The 13,334-nt window shown below is 37.8% G+C and overlaps 1 protein-coding gene across 13 annotated transcripts in view; it reads right to left on the bottom strand.

Annotated features, from left to right (window-relative positions):
* Positions 1–13,334, bottom strand: part of ENAH (ENAH actin regulator) — a 160,089-nt gene that overhangs the window by 49,401 nt on the left and 97,354 nt on the right. The gene's annotated exons all lie outside the window — the stretch shown is intronic.

Below are 13,334 nucleotides of genomic sequence, written 5' to 3'. Positions count from 1 at the left end.
TAGGCTATTTACATTAAATTTTAGCTTAAGTGTCAATGAAGTAAATTCTCTTTAGGAGAAAAAACTCAATGAGAAGGTGATGATCTATGAAAAGGGGAAGGGTTTATATGAATCAAAGTGACACTCAAAATTGAGATGAGACAAACAAAAGTAATTTTTTTTTTACTATTACTTTAGTGACATCCAAAACTTTACATCAATAATTTTCTGTAAAATCCTGAAGAAATTATTTTCAGCATGGGAAAGATTTTCTTTTTCCGTTGGTATTAACCAAGAAACAATTAGTGGTTAAAATGCACTGGGGCTTAGGAAAGCCCACATAAAGGCAAACAAGACAGTGTTTTAGATCTCCCCTAAGACTGTATTATTTAAAACATACAACTCATGCTAACTAAAAGTTTTAGAAAAATCAGAACCAAACCAATTTATATTTAAATAACACACATCTAAAAATGGTAATGTCTTAAATAAAAGAGAATTTTTCATCATTTTTAGAAATTATTTAACATAATCCAATTAAGTCTTGCTTTGAAAATATTACATACACTGTATTTTTTTTGCAAACACAAAATAAGATTGATAAATGTCACCTTTGCTAAGTACTTCCAACCACCCAATCTATTAAAGTTGCATGCACAATATTTATTTACAGTAATGACATAAGATATAGAAAGACCACAGGCGTACATATAAAATGTCTACCAAGCTAATGAGATCATTCCACAGGAGATAAACAATTTAGAATATTTTCGATAATTATAAGTTTAAACTGTTTTTTTAAAAATCTGTCTTACCGACGTTTGCAAATGGCTACTTCTATAAAACCTTTATTAAAGAAACATGCCTAGTCTTCAGGTTTTACCCTTCAGTTCCTTTATTCCATATTTAAAGAGAAAAAAAAACCCATAAGGACAATTTTTAAAACTTACAAGAAAAACCTGAGAAATTATCTCTTCTTTGACAGCAAAGAAACTGCCACATCCCATTACCAATCATGTTGGCAAAAAGTCATCTGACAAGTGTCAGAATGCAGGTAAACCATTATTGCTGCGTAAGACAAAACATTTCCAATAAAAAATTCCCAGTCTTTCTCACAGTTTAAACTATTAACATTCTTCACTTGGTATCTTTAAGCATCTTCTTTCCACTGACTTTAATTTCATACTATCATACTATCATGTAAAATATTGATCTAAATTCTGATAGGTTGCTTAAATTCTACTGCAGTTTGCATTTCCTGAAGATGCTAAATTATTCATGCCATCATATGCATAAGCCTAACAGAACTTCCTGCTTAATACTGATACCATTAACTCTTTCTTCATTCAGTCAGGGCAACAGAGCAGAATAAGGGAAAGAACACTTATTGTCCAGGTTGAGTAAATTCAGTAATACGATGTTTTCAGCATACTTTTTAACACTAGCACTGATATTACATAAACCTTACATTTTACCTATGAAAGGACATTTCTCTTTAAGTTAGGCCTATTGACTTTTTTTTTTTTTTTTCATGGCTGTCCCTTTATCGCTAATGCAGTTGTCAAACAGCCATCCTTCAGGCTTACCCCTGCCTTTAACATACTTTACCATTAGGCGTTTTGTACAAGCAGGGAAATGTAGAAACGCTGGGTAAGTTAGCAGTAGTGGAAAACGACAGGCTGTTTAGATTTGATTGGCATGACTGTATTTTATTACTGTATATAATTACTACAGTAGACTCTGCATTCATGATTTTCACAACCAGCAGTTTCTCCTATTAGCAATTAGTCCCAAGGCAATTGATAATGTGGATATGACCCATCTCAGCATTGTTTCTTACGATTAAATGAGATGTTTGCTTAAAGACTGGCTTGAATCTGATTTGCATTCTCTGGAAAGCTGGTCAGTTGACTGGGTGAGTGATCACAACATCAGCATCTAAATTAGTGGTGTTCACACTTCGGACCATCAGTAATGCCCCCAGGTATTTCTCTCATGATTGCAAAGTTCTACGCAATACATTTTTGAGACAGAATGAAAGCAAATGAGTTTACGTTTGCTCAAAGGTATCTAGAATAGAAGGGAGGCAGATACTGCAGTGGTACAGTTGCTGCATTAAAAAAAAAAGTTACCACATTGCAGGGCACTGTGCTAGGAGGCATAAGGATTACAAACAGTAAATTTTATTCAAAGCAATGCATTTTTAAAGTGGCATTTTGAAACATTTTCAAAAATATTATTTCAAATTTTGTTTTAAAATGTGATTAAAAAACTTTTCTATATCTCAGGAAATGGAGCATCGTGCATATATAGCTACACATGAAAATGTACCATCATAAACATCCCCCCCCCTTTTTTTTTTTACTCAACCTTAAGGCAAAACTGTATATATGATTGGGTTTTTTTCCCATCCTTTATTTCTTGCAATCCTCTCCCAACTTATGACCCGAATGCATTTTATTCCCTTCTAAGCCAATATGAAAATCACTTCTATCAGTTGATAACCTGCTGAAAAATTATTTGTCTGCACTGGCAATAGTCTTAATATGTTCCTCAGTCCACCATGTTTTGTAAGCCGTTTATTTTTAGTCGTGAAATGAATGGCCCTGCCTCTAGCTAAAGACACTTGAAGAGGCAACTGGAAGTTGAGGGGCCTATCATTTACCAATCCTGTCATACCCTAATGCCTCCAAAGGCAAGAGTAACCTGTGTCCTCAGGTTCATTGGTCTGCTTCCTCTTCCTGAACACAGATCAAGACTTGCCCATCAAATGCCCTGCTACCATTTGTTACTAAGGGCATTATTGAGTATATGCTCAGAGAAACCACCATTCTGGCAGAATGCTACTTTAACACAATTAGCATCTATCAGAGTGTTGGTTGACTCTTTAATCAGCGCTCTTATCTATTCAGTTACACAAACCAGAAATCCACTACCTTTTCTTTTACTCCTATTTAACCAATTTTCAAGTCCTGTTAATGCAACCTCCTAATTTCTCTCTCCAAACTCTCTCCATTGCCACTGTTCTTGTTCCATGATCCCTTGCTTAGTCATGTTCAGGGTGGGGCAACAAGTATCCCAGAAGCTTAACATACATCAGTTGGGGCAGGGAAAAAAATAGTAGCACTTCCATTCATTAATTTTTCTCATCCATTTTACTGTTTTTTAACGTCTTATAATGTACTCAACTTGTCAACAACAAAGTACATATATATAAATGATAAACACACATGTATGAGGGGATAAGCTCAAAAACTGAGAGACCACCAACCTAGACAATTACATTAGCATCATCTAATTAAGTTGCCCATTCCAATCGTGGTATCTGTCCCCTTCCCCACAGTAGCCAGTGATACTTTAATAATTAACCAGATCAAATCATTGCTCTTAGTAAAAGCTCTTCAATTGCTGCCCACTGCTCTTAAGATAAATACCAAAATCCAGTGCTTGCCCCCCATGATGTGATTACCACGTATCTCATCCAATTCCTACTCTATTGCTCTCTAGGCTCTAGGTACACCGGTCTCTCAATTTCTCAAATATGCTGTATCACCTTTCCTCTGCAGAGCCTTTCTGAAACATGCATGTGCCTTCTACTTCTAATATTATTCTCTTGCTCAACTGGCGTGCCTCTTTTTGTACCAACTAGAATTTTCTGGCAGTCAACACTCAGAGTTACTATTAGCCCTCAGAAAACTAAAATAATTAGTTCTTCTTTCACTTGGAATCTCACTTCCTACTTCAGGTTTTATTGTATATGCTTTTTTCTGATTAGCCACTTCAAGAGATTTGAAAGGAGAGAAGTATAAATATAAAATTAGATAATATCAGATTTCCTAGGAGATATGAGAAATCTGTCTAAAGACTCTCGGGAGAAAAGTTTTAGAATGATATTAAAATTAAGCAAAAAGGTTCAAACTTATATTTGGGTACAAAAGAAAGAGGGTTTGTTTTCGTTTCTTTCACTCTGGATGCGAGTGGGCAACAGAGAGAAAATAAACCTGGAATAGCCTAAAAGCTGGAAGTTTCAGGGGAAAATGATAAAGGCACCCAATTCCATAGCGTTCAAGATAAGAGGATACCTCACATCATTTTAAGGAAACACAATTTCACTCTCTTATCCACATGTAAAAAACTGAATCTCCTTTAACCAAGATAGGTGTTTTTACTCTTTATAAGTAATTTAAAAAGACTTTCAAAGACCATGTCTGTTTTCTCCCACTTTTATAGGAGAAAAAAAGAATTAAGAGAAATACAAAGGCATGAGGTTTCTGATAACTACAGTAACATACTTAGGGGTGGGGAAAAAATGAAGGCAGTGAAGATAGGGCAATTCTGGGCAAGAAAACTGAGCCTGGACCAAGAGAATAAACCTCAGACATTTCCACAATTTGGTAAAGAATTCATCCCTGTTTACATTCAATCTGGCATTGAAAATGCTACACAGTTCTCCTTTACGTAATTTACCAAGTTTTAAAATGTTTATTTAAAAAAAAAAAAAAACTAAAGAATCTGAGGAAGGCTTCTTGCTTTGATTTTAATCTTTGCTTTAAAAATTCTTAAGATTTAGCCATTACTTTTCACTATACACCACACTCACACAATTAAAATAAGAGCCAGTAACTAAAACTAAGAAAGCATGCCTAGATACATAAATACATGTTTTTTAACTAAGATTTGCTTTTCAAAATGCCATGCATGATAAATGCTACAAGATGTATGAGCCCTGAAAACAGTACACTAATTGAAAGCCAGTCACAAAAAAAACCCCACATATTTTATGATTCCATTTATATAAAACGTCAAGAACTGGCAAATCTTCAGTGATAGAAATTATGTTAGTAGTTGCCAGATGCTGGGAGGTATGGAGGAAGTGGGGTAAAGGGACAATGACTTAAGGGTAGAGGGTTTCTTTCTGGTGTGGTTAAAAATGTTCTAAAATTGGCCGGGCACGGTGGCTCATGCCTGTAATCCCAGCACTTTGGGAGGCCAAGGCGTGCGGATCATGCGGTCAGGAGATCAAGACCATCCTGGCTAACACGGTGAAACTCCGTCTCTACTAAAAATACAAAAAATTAGCCAGGCGTGGTGGCATGTGCCTGTAATCCCAGCTACTCAGGAGGCTGAGGCAGGAGAATTGCTTGAACCCGGGAGGCGGAGGTTGCAGTGAGCCAAGATCGCGCCACTGTACTCCAGCCCGGGCGACAGAGTGAGACTCAGTCTCAAAAACAAAAAAAAACCAAAATGTTCTAAAATTGTGGCAAAGGTTGCACAACCCTGTGAATATACTAAAACCACTGAATTGTACCCTTTAAATGGGTAAACCGTATGGTATGTGAAGTAAAGCTCAATAAAGCTGTTACGGAAAATAACAAGTGCCATGCTGTGCATCTGTTCTTCATCTCACAATTGTTTATAACACAAAGTTTTAAAATATCCCAATGCCTACTGCTTTTTCCATTTTGAAAAGTATTAGAGGTGATTGGTGGAATTTTCGGTATTTTTATTTTCTTCTTCATGCTTCCTATACTGCTTAAATTTTTATAAATAGCACACGACTTTATCATCAGAAGAACTTATTCTCACTCGAAAAACAAAATGCTATGGAAATTACAGTTCTGTTAACAAGAGTGGTTCTAGATGGACAGAGCTCTAACTGGCTCTAGTCTGTTTTTTGTTTTGTTTTGAGGCAGGGTCTTACTTTGATTGCCCAGACTGAAGTGCAATGGTGAGTTCCAGTGAAGTGGAACCTCAAACTCCCAGGCTCAAGTGACCCTCCCACCTCAGTCTCTTGAGTATCTGGGACTACAGGTGCATGCCACCACAACCAGCTAACTTTTTAATTTTTTGGAAGAGACAAGGCCTCACTATGTTGCCCAAGCTGGTCTTAAAATCTTGACCTCAAGTGATCGTTTCACCTTGGCCTCCCGAACTGCTGGGATTACAGGCATGAGCCACTGCGCCTAGCCTAGCTCTAGTTTCTAACAAGAAAACTGGACATAAAGAATGAAGTGACTCTATGAATAACGCCAACATGACCCCAAATGTTTGGAAAGACTGCAAAGCCAGGACCTGAATACCCTTTCCAAACACCAGAGCTGGTTAAGAGAAGGCATACAGTGGCTGTTCTGCCATCACACTACTTTCCAGGAGGAATCAAACCCAAAGGCATTTTTTAGGTCATGACTCTCTCAGTACATATCCATTCAGGATGGTTCATCAAAAACCAGGACTGTCCTAGTTAAACAAAGACAGCTGTCTCCTTTTCCATGGGAATCCTATTGCCCTTGCCTTCTCTATCTCTCTGCGTGATAATTTCTGGTATTTCAAGAAGCTGCTTACCAAGAAGCAACCTCTATCTAAAACAACACACGACAGCTAATATTTAAATGACAAAATTGTCCACATTTGCTTTTTGAAATTCAAAAATATGTAAAATTCTATTAAAATAGTTTGGTTGAATACATAAAAATTAAATAAACTGGGTTTGTCTCACATGGGATTTACTAAATAGAATTAAAGATGGCCAGGAGCAGTGGCTCATGCCTGTAATCCCAACACTTTGGGAGACTGAGGCAGGACATTGAGGCCAGGAGTTCAAGAGCAGCCTGAGCAATGTAGTAGCAAGGCCTCATCTCTACAAAAAAATTAAAAATGAGCTGGGTGTGCTGGCATGCACCTGTAGTCCCAGCTACTCAGGAGGCTGAGGCAGGAGGATCCTTTGAGTGCAGGAATTCGAGGTTACAGTGAGTTATGATCGCACCACTGCACTCCAGATTGGGCAACAGAGCAAGACTCTCTCTTAAAAAAAAAAAAAAAGTTCTGTACTTTATTCTAAGATTGATAGGAAGCCATTGCAGGGTTATTGCTGCATACTACAATAGTCATGCAAAAACCCACTCTACCATCTTCCTAGCAATATAAGGCTAATTCCATTAGTTATCTGCAGAAGAGACTGGAGACACATTTCCTAGGCACCCATATCATTCATCCAGTCTTCAAAGTGGGACTGTTTCAAGGCTTGAGGAAAACTTTAAATCAATGGGAAACCAGTGAGTATTTCTGAATAAGAAAAAGTAATTCTCTTTGTTACAATATTACCACAGCAAAGAGCAGGATAATATTTGCAAAATAAACTCCTTCATAAAAAATGTATTTCTTCCTACATGAATGACAATGTAATAGCCAAATACTCTTGAAATTTTCCAGAACACAGAAGTCATTTGTTTTCTCATGTGAATCATTTCAGAAATTACAAAAGCTCACATAAATAGCAGGTCTACCTTGTAAGAATTATTTTTGGTACCTTTACATGAGTAGCATTCTATATTTGTTTCCTAACTACCATTCTGCACCATTCATGTTACTTACACTGCCTTGTGGATATTTTTGACCATGACTTATACTCTCTACACAATTAACAGCCTCCTTAAGACCAAAAATTTTGAATTATTTGTTTCTCTCATCTCATGTAACATAGTACCTTAACAGGAATACAAATAATTCCAGTTAACTACAGCATTTCTTCTCTTAGATTAGAACAGCATCTACCCCTTAGGAATTTTTTATGTATTAATGAAATAATGTCACAATATTTTTCATATATGAAATACCAACTAACTTCAAAGATACTGCTATTCAACACCATCTTCAAAAGACTCCTTAGGATTTTTCTACCTTACCTAGATTACGAAAACAGGAATGCCCAATGTTAACTCAGAGGCAATGCCCCAAAATATGCACATGGGCGACCTGACAGGGCACCATCACGCTTCCAAATGCAGGAAAGCACAGCCGAGATTAAGCTGTAAAAATCGTGGAACAGGTTTGGCTGCTGCTGTGTGTTGTGAATGGTCTCATCAGAGTGGAAGTGGTTCCTGCAATTCATCTCTTATTATCAGTGGAAAACAAGACAGACTATTAAAGCCTCTCTTTATTCTTGTTTTAAGAGGAAAACGTTCCACACAGAGGTATCAAAATTTTTGACTATTTAACATCCAGCAAAATGCTTCTTCAATTTATGAGCAATAAAGGATAAAAATTCATGAATAAAGATAAAGTAATTACATGCAAATTACTATCCTCCTGTAGGAAAGCATGCAAATAATCACAGACGACATCCTCAGGTCATTGTAGCACCACTGAATAAAGATCAAGCCTATTGTAAAATAAGCCTGGAAGAACTGAAGTCACTAGCTGGACATGCATCAGACAATAGATTATAAGGTGCCTAACTGCCAGAGAAACAAGGAAGTAGAGAAAAGGGAATGAAAGGCAGACAGAATATAGTGTCTGTATGACAACAAACTCCAGGCTAAAATAACTTGCTATAAGACATGAAACCCATATTTATCACAAAAATAGTATCTGCCTCTTTTTAGCCATTTAATCATTCCCACCTTGGGGCAGGACAAGATGTCTTAAGTCCCACAACGTAAGACTAAAAGCTGTGCTCATGAAAAATGAGGCTTCATAAGCTAAAGCAGCTTTCCCAGACAGTTAGTGAACAAGAACTTAAAAGTCATAGAAGTTAATATATGAAAATGTATTTATTGTAATTTAGTATGAACAATTTATAAATCCACATATATGAATATGTAATTCAGATATAATTATGAAAAAATCACAAAAAAAATCACAAAAAGAAAAATCACAAATGTACTGACTGAGACAGAGCTAGAAACAGCTAGTAACAACAGTTACTGCTATTAAATAGACAGTGGTTACAAAGCTAATTGCTGGGCAATTTTTATATATTAAGCATCAAAAAGGCCATCAGACCTACATTTTCCCTTTCATTGACAGATGATAACAGCAATTAGGAATAATTTTTGCCACTTCTGTGACTTGCAAAGTCCCACTTCTGGCCAGCCCTCCATAATGTCCTCATGGGGGAGGAGAGAAGATGAAATACAGAAAGGAAAAAGACAGGAAGAAAGAGTTCTCTGTTACAGGCAAAGCTAGGCATGTCCATCTACATTGAAGAGACAGAAAATATGGAATAATCAAGCCCATCTGACACACGGCCTTTAAGATTTTTTTGCTTTGCTAGGCTGTTTGGAAAAGATAAAAAGACTATAGAAATCCCATTCTTAGTCAACAGCTGTCCCTCCTAAGTTATGGCAGTAGTTTTCAAAGGTCTTGTTCCTAGGATCCACTTATATTCCTAACAATTATTAAAGACCCTAAAGAGCTTTTGCTTATGTGGGTTACATCTATCATTATTTACTGTACTAAATAACTAAATTACATGTTTTAACTTTTAGGAATTCACTTTTAAAACAACTAAAAAGCAGTTATATTTAAAATAACATTTTAATGAAAAATAACTATTTCTCAGAACAAAAATATTAAGTGATTAGAATGCCATGGTTTTACAAATCTCTTTAGCATTTAACACTAAATATTAAATAATAATCCAGACAGCTAGATTATTTCAATTGCTTTTGTATTCAGTGTGCTGTGGCATGCTGTTCTGGCTGAAGTATAATGAAGAAGATCCTTGAAACGGTCCAGAGGGGGACCCTCAAGAGTTGCCATGGACCACACTTTTTGAATCCCTGAGTTAGAGGTTTAAATTCAAGATTCCCAATTTTACACCTGATTTAGCCCAAAGGAAAATTAAAACATGGAGAACCAGCAAGTACACAGTAATTTAGGCCTTATTAGCTCTAATGATTAGGACATCTGTAAACTTTTTTTTTTTTTTTTTTTTAAAAGACACAGGGCCTCACTGTAGCCCAGGCTGGAGTGGTGCAGTGGCGTGATCATAGCTCACTGTAAACTCAAACTCCCAGGCTCAAGTGATCCTCCTGCCTCAGCCTCCCAAGAAGCTAGGGCTATAGATGTACGCCATCATGCCCACCTAATTTATAATATATGTATTTTTAAAGACAGGCTCTCACTATGTTGCCCAGGCTGGTCTGAAACTCCTGGCCTCAAGAGATCTTCCCAACGCACTGAGATTACAGGCCTGAGCCAGCATGCCTGGCCCTAATGAGAATCGGCCTGGCCTGAGGTCTGTAAACTTTAAGAGGATAAGCTACTATCAAATATTCACTCAAATTTTCTTTTTAGTGACTATGAATTATTAGATATAATTTCAAGCATTAATCAACACAAATATTAGAAGATAAAGCTATAGTCATTTTCTGGTCCCAATTCCAACCCAGAACTTCGAGGTTGTTCCTGTGTGTAAATGGGGGAATCACAAAACAGAAGCATAAAGAGAGGGAGAGGGCAAGGGAAGAGAACAGAAGAGAAGCATCCTTCCAAGAGAGTCTGGCCCTAACACATCCATGGTAGGTAAAGAATACCTAAATACAGTCCTTGGGAGAACTGATATTAGTTACTCAAACAATTTTCCTTAGAGCTTAACTGTCTCACAGCCCTGGTTGAGAAAGGCTAAGGAAGCGGCTGAAAATTGAGGCTTTGAGGTATAACAGGTAGGCCACAGGATCTGGAGGCCTAATTCAGTAGCTCCCAACCTTTTCAACAGCTAGAAACCCTTTTATACTGTAATTAACCCCCTTGAACTCAATATTTAGAGTCAATCTGCCCAAAGAAACTGTATTTATCATTAATCTTAAGAAATTAATGAAGTTTCTTTTGCCACATTGTGAACTATTTAAAGCCAGAATTGTGTCTACGTACCTTTCTTTCTAAAACCCGGACTGAGGCTCACAGTGAAACTCAAACTGATGCTGAATTACATTTTCATTTTTACCTGTTTCTCCCAAAGTACTGATTTTCTTCATATAGTAGAAATAATTTTAGGTGTCACACACATTATATTCAAACATATATGATACTTTCCCGGAGACATCTATTATTTGTTGTTGTTGTTGTTGTTGTTGTTGTTTTGTTTTGTTTTGAGACGGAGTCTCACTCTGTCGCCCAGGCTGGAGTGCAGTGGTGCAATCTCGGCTCACTGCAACCTCCGCCTCCTGGATTCAAGTGATTCTCCTGCCTCAGCCTCTTGAGTAGCTGGGATTACAGGTGCGCACCACCATGCCCAGCTTATTTTCGTATTTTTAGTAGAGATGGGGTTTCACCATCTTGGTCAGGCTGGTCTCGAACTCCTGACCTCGTGATCCACCCGCCTCAGCCTCCCAAAGTGCTGGGATTACAGATGTTAGCCACTGCACCCAAGACCTCTATTATTAACATGTGAGACTAGGTAGCCAGAATTCTTTCTTAATGAAAAAGTTACCTAAGTGAAGTACAATCAGAACCACATTGGTTCCCTGTTTAAATTCACCTCATTCTACCACTGTTTGAATTTTCTTCTCTATTTCTGCCTCCACTCAGGAACTGAATGCTTGACTTACAGCCTCCAGCAGCTCCCTTTTCAAACCACAGCTAGCCTTCTGGAGTACAGCTTTACTCACATTCTCACTCTTGCTTGAAAACTTACACTGAATCTCTATCACCCAAAGGTCTCAAACGCCCTTCTTGATCACCTACCTTTCTGAATTTATTCCCACCAGGCCAAACAATTCCCTCCTCTACAAACACAGCTCATTCTTCCCACTTTTTGTACAGGTATGCTATTCCTCAGGCCTGATATGTCTTTCCCCCTCATCTTCCCATGCCTACAGTATGTCCAACTTTCAAAATCCAGACCTGAAAGTCAGCTTGTCACTAATATGTTCCCGGCTGCTCCAGTGAGAAGGCGGCTCGTCCCCTTCACACACCCAATACAGTATGTTATCTGTCCTCAGACAGGGTTTCTCTTGTGTGTTATGGTTGTGCCTTACCTCCCCTGTAAGAGGAGAAAGAAGATCTGTGAGGACAAGACTTGTGTCTAATTTGCGCTGGCATACAGATGCACTCAAATGATGGATGAATTAATTTGTCTATAGAAAAAAAGAAAACACCCAAAAGATATGTCTTTACTGGGCAGTTAAGACAAAGCAGATGTTGGAGAAAATTTGAAAGCCTACTTTTTTTTTTTTCCTCTAAGTTAATCCACATAGAATTTTCATTTTCTTTTTTTTTTTTTTTTGGACATTAGCATTCAAAATAACATTTTCTAGTTTAATACTATGCCTTTGCCTTGTTTAATTCCCATGATATCCTGACATAAATATTCTCATGACTCACATTTTATAAATTAGGAAATAGCTTTAGAGAAAGCACCAGAGGGAGAGACAGAACTAGAGTCTTTTGACTCTAAACTCAAGTTCTTTCTACTAAATCACAATAAAGACCTTAACATTTTACTTAAAAACACAAAACTAAAAGTAAATTCAAATTTTCGCTTTCCTAATTTCTCACTCTAAACTGACTTCCCTCAAAGGCGTTTTTAAAAATGCTTTGAAGATCTTGAACTGAAGGCCCGACAAACGCAGTAAAAATAAATGGCCTGAAGGCTCGAAAACCCAATCCCCTTTGTGCCTCCCTTTCTAGGTATGGACAGCCTGGGGAAATCCCAGCTCTCCATGTCAACCTTTCTAATTGGAAATTGGGAGTGACAACAGACATATTAACCTCACATTACTGTGATTCACAAAAGGGAGGACTGTGAGAGGTAAGTATGAGAAGAAAGTAGAGCAGGCAGACCTACGAAAAGACTGTCCCCACCTACCCAATCCCCAAACCTGTTACTCACTTAATACTTAGTGAACAGATTTTTTTTTTTTTTTTTTTTTTTGAGGCAGAGTTTTTACTCTTGTCACCCAGGCTGGAGTGCAGTGGCACGATCTCAGCTCACTGCAACCTCCGCCTCCCGGGTTCAAGCAATTCTCCTGCATCGGCCTCCCAAGTAATTGAGACTACAGGTGCCCGCCACCACGCCCAGCTAATTTTTGTGTTTTTAGTAGAGATGGGGTTTCACCATATCAGCCAGGCTGGTCTCGAACTCCTGGTCTCAAGTGATGCACCCGCCTCGGCCTCCCTAAGTGCTGGGATTACAGGTGTGTGCCACCGCACCTGGCCAAACAGATAGGTTTTATAGGGTTCAAAATGTTAATTCTCCAATAAGATTAGTTGTTTCGGAAAGCTAAACTAAAAAACTTTGTCCAGGGTTATCTTTGGGATTCTTTTCAGGTCCAAATTTTTAAGATTTCATGAAAGCATTAATAACCGCAAATGCAGTATATCCAGAACCAAATGTGTTATCTACAGCACAGTATTTCCTCTTCCACCCTCTTTCACTCTGTCTCTGGTTAACAGGACCATCTTTACCGAGGGCCCAAACTGACACACCTGGTCATCATTTTAAAACACTGTTCTCTCCTTCCCGGCCTGCCCATTACATCTTACTGACAAAGAGAAAAGAGGTTGAGTTCTAAGACCTCGGTACAAAAGCCACTAATGCCACTGTCTAGCTGTGGGTCCTCGCATCACTACAG

The sequence above is a fragment of the Pan paniscus genome, chromosome 1 (genome assembly GCF_029289425.2).
Source record: "Pan paniscus chromosome 1, NHGRI_mPanPan1-v2.0_pri, whole genome shotgun sequence".
Lineage (NCBI taxonomy): Eukaryota > Metazoa > Chordata > Mammalia > Primates > Hominidae > Pan > Pan paniscus.
This window is presented reverse-complemented; position numbering and strand designations above follow the sequence as displayed.